The 9,154-nt window shown below is 40.3% G+C and overlaps 1 protein-coding gene across 2 annotated transcripts in view; it reads left to right on the forward strand.

Moving 5' to 3' along the window:
• The window catches only part of TICAM2 (toll-like receptor adaptor molecule 2), a 21,571-nt gene continuing 12,417 nt past the window's right edge, over nt 1-9,154 (forward strand). For both annotated transcript variants that reach the window (XM_005857356.2, XM_005857357.2), the window contains exons 1-2: nt 1-48; nt 7,122-7,247. The gene's annotated coding sequence lies outside the window, so the exon portion shown is untranslated. The remainder of the gene's footprint in view (nt 49-7,121; nt 7,248-9,154) is intronic.

The raw sequence follows: 9,154 nt of genomic DNA on the forward strand, positions 1-9,154 counted from the left end.
CCGACGGTGCACTCTGAAGGGAATATCCACGAACTTTCTGCTGCCCTTGTAAGTTTCACGTTGACTGGAAAACCCATTTTTTTAAAGAAAAGAAACCTTCGAGCCATATGCAAATAGCCCCGCGTCTTAAATGGTTTGGTTCTGCATGAGCCTCAGCCAGGCACAGAATGCTGAAGGTTTCCATTGTCTTATTTGGCTTCTTGTCCAAAAGTTAATTTGGATAAAAATAATTTGGGCTGACTGCCCTTGTAAGTTTCACGTTGACTGGAAAACCCATTTTTTTAAAGAAAAGAAACCTTCGAGCCATATGCAAATAGCCCCGCGTCTTAAATGGTTTGGTTCTGCATGAGCCTCAGCCAGGCACAGAATGCTGAAGGTTTCCATTGTCTTATTTGGCTTCTTGTCCAAAAGTTAATTTGGATAAAAATAATTTGGGCTGACAACTGTATTATATTAGTTAAGGCCTCTCCAGTTTTTTTCTGGCAGTAAACTTTAAAAAAGAAGGGAGGGAGGGAGGGGGTGTCTTTAAAATATGAGAGAGTTGAACACTTTAAATAGTGTGTTGGTTATAAATGGAGTTAAGGAACTCCAGTTTATATTTCATTTAAATCTGAAAGTAGATGAGCTGGAGTAGAATAATGCCTTACTTCCTTTTGACAAAGTAAATGTTACGCATGCCCAGCTGTATGGCACTTGAAGTATAAACCACGTTTATACCGTTGAATCATTTGCTCCTTGTGGTATTTTTTTATTATTATTCATTTAACAAATTCGGGACTGCTGATAAATCTTGTCTTTAAATAATTCTTCCCTCCCCCAGACCAAACATCCTTTCTAGGTCCCACCCATTTCTTTGCTCCCTTTTATTTAAACAACAACAAAAGGGGACATCTGTAATACTTTCAACAATAAAGATTTACTTCTTTCAATGACTTGGGGCCAGGTCTCTATTTCCACTCCTCTAGTTTCCTCCTCCACCCTCTCCTCTGGGCTTTTTGTCTCCATCACCCCCTTGCCATTGGTGAAATCCAGTATCTGTGCATAGTTTTCACTTCAGATGACGAGGTTGACAGCTCCTTCTCCTTGATACTCTTTCTTCATTTGGCTTCCAGGTCACCAGTCCTGCTTTTCCTTCGACCTCACTGGTACTCCTGTGTCTGTAGGCTTCTCTCCGAAACCACTAAATGTTAAGAGTACCACAGAGCTCAGTTGGCCATATTCTCTTTCTAGCCATACTTCATCCCAAGGCACTTTCTATCCCAAGCCATATCCCATGGTTGTGAATAACATCTGTAGCTGAAAAACTTCCAGATTTTTATCTCTAGCTTTACTTCGCCTGAGCACCAGATGCATACGTCCAACTTGTTTACACACCATCTCTACTTGGAAGTCTAAGAAGCATTTAAATGGAGTTAGTCCAAACAGAACCCAGCCCTCCCTTCCATTTTCCCCTCAGTTACCTTCCTTATCTCAGTAAATGTTAATGCCATTCAACTAGGCTGAAACTCCAGGAATCATCCTTGATGCTTCTTTTTAGCTCAGACCCTACATCCAAGCATCTAGCAAATTCTGTTGACTCTTGAAAAGATACCTCAAATCTGACCACATTTCACTGCCTCCCTCATGCAAAACACAATCTCTCTTACCTAGATGACTGAAGTCTCAGATTTACTCTTCTTGCTTCTGTCCTTATTCCTCCTCAGTCTTTCTACAAATAGCAGTGACTTTTTTCAAGTATAACCAGAATTTTCACTTCCCTTAAAAACCTTTTGATGGCTACTTACCACAGTCATGAAAAACAAACTCTTCATATGGCTTCAGAGCTTTGTGTGATCTAACTCCTGGCTGCTTCTCTGATCTCCTCCCCTACCTTCTCCCTTGCTTACTCCACTGTAGGGACACTGACCTCGAGGCTGTTCCCTTTGCCTGCGATGGCCTCTGGTAGACATCACAGGCTGTGCACCTTCACTTCTCAGTGCAAGTGCTCTGTCTCAGTGCTGCCATAGTCCTGTTGTGCCATTTTTTTTTTGCTACTGACCCTCAGGTGGGTTGCTGTTAGATACTGGTATTCCATAAAGCATATGGCACCTTTAGAACATTGTAGGTTACTAGGACTCTCTAATATATTTTTTAAATTGATTTCAGAGAGGAAGGGAGAGGGAGAGAGAGATAGGAACATCAGTGATGAGATAGAAACATCATTGATCAGCTGCCTCCTGCATGCCCACCCCCCCCACCCCCCTTGGGGATCCAGCCTGCAACCTGGGCATGTGCTCTGACTGGGAATCAAACTATGACCTCCTGGTTCATAGGTCGATGCTCAACCTTTGAGTCATGCCAGCCAGGCTGGACTCTCTATTATTAAAATGCACAACCATCTTTCTGTTGGGCCTCATTTTGATAAGATATACAGTTTACCCTTAAATTCTGTGTTTTTATAAAATGTTCTTCCTGTTTGGGGAGAAGATTTGCCCTTTAATGCCAGTTCTCATTTTTAAATATAGGAAATGAAAGAAAAATACCATCCAGTTTACTGAAAAGAATATGTAATAATTATTTTTGTTAATTCCTTTGCTTCAGTAGGAAGCAGTGGTCTCTAATTTAAATAATTTCTTAAAGGTACCAGTAACAGGTACTTTAAATAGAAAGAAGAAAAATGAAGTAGCTTGTTCAGAAAATATTATACAAATTTTTAAGTGACTAAGCAGACATCAGACTATCAAGATTTTATAGCAAAATCTCCATTTAAAAGTATAAAACCTAGAAAACAATTTTTTTATTTACTAAAATAAGTTTTTTTTCAGATTGCATTATCATTGTGGAAAAAGGATATATATATAGATATACATGTAGATACACGTACATTCACACACCTATGAAACACAGATAATCAATGTTACCTTTTTGGTGTACTTCTTTCCAATCTGTTTTCTCCAGTTTGTTTTACAAAGCTGAGATCACACTGTATATGCTATTTTATACTCTACTTTTTTTCTCTTATTATTATGGAAACATTTCCTCATGTCATTAAAATTATTCATAACATTCATAAACATTTTAAATGATTTAATAGGATTCAATCATATAAATAATATAATACAGTTTATGTAATTGCCATTCCCCAGCTTTTGGACATTCTGATTGTTTACCTTCAATAGAATTTTGGTTAGTCCATGATACTATGTTCAAGTTCTCTAATAAAAGGAAAATATAGTCATATAACTCATTCTTCAAAATTGCAGTAAAATGTCTTCATAGATCCTGTGGCAGGAGAAAAGCTGAACAAATTGGAGGATCTGGAAAAAAAAAAAAAGACATGTGTGCGGGACCTGGAGGAACAGTGGGGAGCGAGGCAGGAGCTGAGGTTGGAGCTGAAGAAGTCAGATACAGGGCAGCATTGACCATATTAAGAAATTTTTATTCCAAGAGCAGTCGAAAGCCATTGCTGGGTTGTAAGTGGAAGTAACTTGATCCAAAGTATGTGTTTAAAAAGATCATTGCTGTGAGTGGAGAAAGGATTAGATTGACCAAAGTACCTACAGAGACCAATTAGGAAGCAGTACCATGGACTAGGGGAGAGATGTTGATCTAGAGTGAAGATGTGGTGCAGAGGGAAAGTGGAACAATTAGAGATGTATTTTGGAGATTGAATGACAGGATTTTTGGTAGCTTGAAGTGAAAGTGTAGAGAGGAAGAGGAATGTGTCAGTGATGCCTCAGGTTGCTGGCAGTCATAACTGGAAAGTGGTGAAGCCATGTACCTTGACGAAGTATGAGAAAATGAGTGGAAGCTACCTCCCAGGCTACCAAGGAAGACAGGTTAAGATTGCTGTGCTGTACATATTATAGGAGATGTGAACAGGACATTATGGGTGTCCAGGGGAGGAGTACTTAACCTAGAGATAACAGAAAATGCTTTCTGCCAAATATGATCCATGAGCTGTGTCTTGAAATGAACATACCATATTTATGTTCACATAATTTTTAAAAAATGCAACATAATTTTTAAAAAATGCAACATAATTGCAGATATATTTGGATTGGCTAGTCCTATTCTGATTGAATCAGTAATTTACCTAATACAAATGATAAAAAGCTATCTGTTTGGCTATCTCTCTAAACCAAAAACAAAAACAAAACTGTTAGTCATATTTGAAATTGTCTCATTCATTCAGTCAGAAGGGTATTCTTGAGTGGTGATTGTAAGTGAGACTTTGGAGGTAGAGTGGTGAACAAGGCAGATTTGGTCATTGTTCTGGTAGACTTTACAATCTACTAGTTTACAGCCTGCCAGTGGGAAAAATGAGAAACTAAGCAGAAAATAATATATATCATTAGTAAAGTATAATTATGATTAGTGCCATGAAGGAAAGATGCAGGGTGCTACACTCCTAGATAGCCTGTAACCTTAACTTTTCTCATGCAAGCTCTGGTATCCCATATGAAAAATACAGGGACTAATTAGTTGGGCTATAAATAAGTATCATTAGGTAATATTTGCTAATTATTTTATTTATACTGGGCCTCTGCCATCCTTATGAATTCTGCACAACCTCCAAAAGAAGAAAATAGATGACAGCTGATTCTTAATAATACTATTTCAGTATAAGATCAGGATAGATTAAAATTCTACCTTTTGTCCTAGTTGGTTTGGCTCAGTGGATAGAGTGTCGGCCTGTGGACTGAAGGGTCCCAGGTTCGATTCAGGTCAAGGATACATGCCCGGGTTCCAGGCTCGAACTCTAGTAGGGGGTGTGCAGGAGGCAGCCACTCAATGATTCTCTCTCATCACTGATGTTTCTATCTCTTTCTCCCTTTCCCTTCCTCTCTGAAATCAATAAAAGAGATTTTTTTAAAATTCTACCTTTTTATGCTGGTGTTGGTTACCATAGGTGGGATTTTTAAAATATTTTCAGTGTGAAGAAAGACAAGTCCACATGTTCCTTGTCTGGCTGATAGGTCTGTTCTCTTGTGTCCTGGCTTTCCTGTGCTGTCGTCTTGGGGTTGGCAAAATTTTCCTGGAAAAGGTCAGATAGTAAATATCATCAGCTTTATGGGCCATATGGTTTCTCCTGTAACTACTCAACTCTGCCTCTGTAGCATGAAATTAGTCACAGACAATACATAAGTAAGTGGGCATGGCTGTCTTCCAATACAACTGTATTTACAAAACAGGTGGCAGGCTGTGTTTTGCCCTGAATTTGGATGTTGTACCAATCACAGTTTAGTTGCAGGGAACAGAATCTACTCTAGCTAGTTGAAGCAGAGGGGTATGCATACGAGGATATTACAGGATTTACAGTCTCATCAGGATAGTTGAAGAGCTAGGCTCTAGGTTGAGTTTCTAGGGACACCTCCTAGCACCACCTAGCAGCATTGGGGCTTTTGCCACGACCAGGAAACCTGTCAAATCGGGAAGCTGCCAGGTCCTGAATAACCACTCTGCTCACGTCTTAACCAGCTAAATAGGGGCCCCATGCTCTGCCTGCCTTCATATTTAACCCAGACATGGAAGTACATCTGATAGGCAGAACTTAAACAACATCTTGAACCCTAACTTCAAGAGAGTCTAGGAAATACAGCTTTAAGTACTTTTGGTATAGGAATTTCAGGAAGGAACATTAAAAGGAAGTTGGAATCAATTTTGCATAAGCAAATCTGTAGTATCTGCTACAGAATACCCCTTTGGCCCCTTCACATCCATACTGAAACTTCCAGACAACAGTATCTCTCTCAAGATAATGCAGCTAGCCCTCACACAAACAGAAGTGCACTCGCCTTCTCCTGAAAGCCGCTAGGTCACCAGGTTGTGCGCAGTGTTCCTCTGGAGCGTGATCCCACGACCTAGCACACTCAGGAGCTAAGGCTTCTCTCTGCTTTCCTCAGGAAAGGGGAAGTTGAAGAGAGGCAGAACTGCCCAACGACCAAGAAGATAGCTCAGCTCTAAGAAGCTCCCACTCATATTTCTCATCCTCTTTCTCTCTCCTAGCAAATTCCTTCAGTTCCTAGGCATTCCAAGTATCACTTTTCTTAATGAAATCTCTGGACCCTACGTTCATTTGTAACTATTGGTCTCTCCTTTCCCTCTTGAAGCACCCCCCCCCCTCCTCGAGCCCTCACTTCCTGGATTCTTAAGCACACTGCAGTCTGGTGTGGGGGCTCCCATCGTTCCATCATTGCTCCCCCCAACCTCCAGGTGCTAAAAGCAGTGGACACCAATCACTGCTCAGAACACTCTCCTCCCTCAGTTCCAGGTACTGATCTGTGTCTGATTTTCCTGCTGCTCCAGGGCCACTCCTCCCTCTCCTTTGTGGGCCCCTCCTCCTCTGGATGCCCGTCTGGCATTGGTTCTGTCTCTGTTCTCTCACCTCACTTTCTGCCTAGGCTCAATTCCTCATAGAATTGAAGTAGTGCCAAACTTTTATCCCCCATGAAGATGTTCTCCTATTTGTGCATTGAACCTATCTGTGTATGTGCCTACTGGACAGCTCATCTTCTAGGTTATGGGGACCCCAAGCTCCCTAGATCCCAAGCTGGATTAATTGTTCACACCCGCCTCCACCCCCATTCATCTAGGCAAATGGCAGTACCACCAAATTACAGCAGGCACAGGTTTGGAAGGCATACCTGATTCTGCTTTCTGCCACCCACCCGCCTTTGTTACCTACTATAGGTCGTGTCTCCAAGATCACTTCTTAGGGCAGGACTCTGCTTTCTCACCGAGGTTGTTATTGCACCAGCCTCCCAACGGACTGTTCTGCCTGTCTAAGGCCTTACAGGCTTCTAGCCTCATCTCCTTACTGCAACTATTTTAACCTGTCTAAACACCCCAACTGAACACCTGCCAGGGGCTCCCTTTCTGCCAGCATGATCAGATTGGAAGTCCTGAACAGAGTAGGCCCCTATGCTCTTAATCCTATTTATCTCTCCATTCTAATCTCTCATCACTACCTTCTGCCCACCCTCATATACGTGGACTCGAGCCACATAAAAAACCTAGTGCAAAATGATCCTAACAAAATTTGCCCTCTAGTGCCTGTGTTTTTGCAAATGCTGGTCCCGCTGCGTGTAAAACGTCCACCTCTCTCTCTGCCCTGCTAACGCCCGTGTTCCCCACTGCAGGTGTCCTTCCCTTCCCGAGTGCTTGCGTAGCACCTGCTCTCCTGAATGAAGCCCCAGTGCAGTGGGTCCTACTCGTCTACTTATCCTGGCTTCACAGCCCCAAAGTCCAGCAGGTTTTGGTACAGAGTAAGTTTTCAACAACACTTACTCATTAATAACATGAAAATGTATTAACTGACAAGAACCCATTGATTCTGCATGTATTTGCCACAAGATGGAGCTGTTTAGATAAGACAGAAAACTAAAAGGCTGGAGGATTCAAGTCTAGTCCTAGATGCATTACTTTTAAATGTGTTAAATTTCAGAGGCTGTGATTTAAACACAAAAACTTCTTTTGTGGTAAATACATGGACAGATTTAAAAATTGTATATGTGCGTGTATTTTATTATCAAATTATTAATGATTTTTATTTAATTTATTGTTTGGGAGCCTCTCTTCCCAAGTGGTCATGTTTTAAAAATGCAAACATTAACTCTTAATTTTAGGGCAACAAATGTTTAAAAGAAGGTGTTATTAGGGTTCTCCAAAGAAACATGACTAATACTAGGTTAGAGGAGGGAGAGAGGAGAGAGATGGAGGGAGGAAGGGAGATTAATTTTAGGAATTGGCTCACATGATTGTGGGGACTGGCAAAATCCACTTCCTTTTTCTCACTCCCTTAATAATTTCATATAATCTTTAGGTTTTAAATGCCAAATACCCACCTCCTGGCTGGACCTCTTCTCCAAACCCAGACTATATGCTGTGCTTACTCGACATCATTAGCAAATCTTGTCGTACATTATGCTGTGCATATCATATCAAATTACACCAGGAGGTACATAATGTCTAGTTGTCATCAGTAAGATTGATCATTTGGATTAGGGTGATGAATTTGTTATATCTTTGAATGTTTTTGTTATGATCATTAGGTTTTCTGTTTCAGATGCATTGGTTTTCACTTTATTGATTGTCTTTTAAAAGAAATCTCCAGTCCTGGTCGGTTTGGCTTAGTGGATAGAGCGTCAGCCTGCTGACTGAAGGGTTCCAGGTTCAATTCCAGTCAAGGGCATGTGCCTTGGTTGTGGGCACATCCCCAGTAGGAGGTGTGCAGGAGGCAGCTGATCGATGTTTCTCTCTCATCGATGTTTCTAACTCTCCTTCCCTCTCCCATCCTCTCTGTAAAAAATCAGTAAAATGTATTTTAAAAAAATCTCCATAGCTATATCTTTTTTCCAAATTGCTTTATTGGGGTGGAGGGTGTCTTTTTTTCCTTTCCATATTCTGTGATTTTTTTTTCAAGTCTTTCTCCCATGTTTAACTGATATGGTTTTGATTTCATATTTACTTCACTCTTTGCTGTTTCTATTTTTTTCCTAATAGTGTTAGGTCCTTGATTTGTCTATAGCTTCCCTTTCCATCTAATTCTGTTAATCTCATTTTTAATATTTTTGTTTTAGGAATTACATATTCTCTTTTGTGTCTCCTAGAGCGGTATTACTCAAAGTGCTTGTCTGTAATGTAAGAAGCATGCATCCAATGTAAACCATGCTGCTTTCTTCATTGAGAATGTCTTACTATGAAAAAAAAAGTCTGCAGAATTAAACAGCATATTTAACGGATGTAGTTGATGGACACTCTGGCACAATCTCCTTATCGTGACATAGACTGGCACCAAAAAGTTCAGAGACTGGCAACTTGTCCACGCACTACACTTTGAGTTGCACTGTCCCAGAGCATAAGCGTTTGTTGTGTAAATTTTTCTTTACCTTGTTACGTATGTAATAACAGTAATAACTGCTAAAATTTTGGGGGCATTGTTCTAAGCCATTTTGATCTTCATAGGTACTATAATTATATACTAAGACCCCTAAATGTAGGTACTGTAATTATTACCATTTTATACATGGTGAAATCAAAGCACAAAGATATTTGGTAACTAGCACAAGATTTCCCAGTTTTTTTATAGCAGAGCTGGGATTTACATTCAGTCTGATTCCAGAGCCTTAAGGAAAATGGAATTTTTTTTATTTATTTTTATTTTTTTATTTTT

This window comes from Myotis brandtii, unplaced genomic scaffold, assembly GCF_000412655.1.
Source record: "Myotis brandtii unplaced genomic scaffold, ASM41265v1 scaffold1105, whole genome shotgun sequence".
Classification (NCBI taxonomy): domain Eukaryota; kingdom Metazoa; phylum Chordata; class Mammalia; order Chiroptera; family Vespertilionidae; genus Myotis; species Myotis brandtii.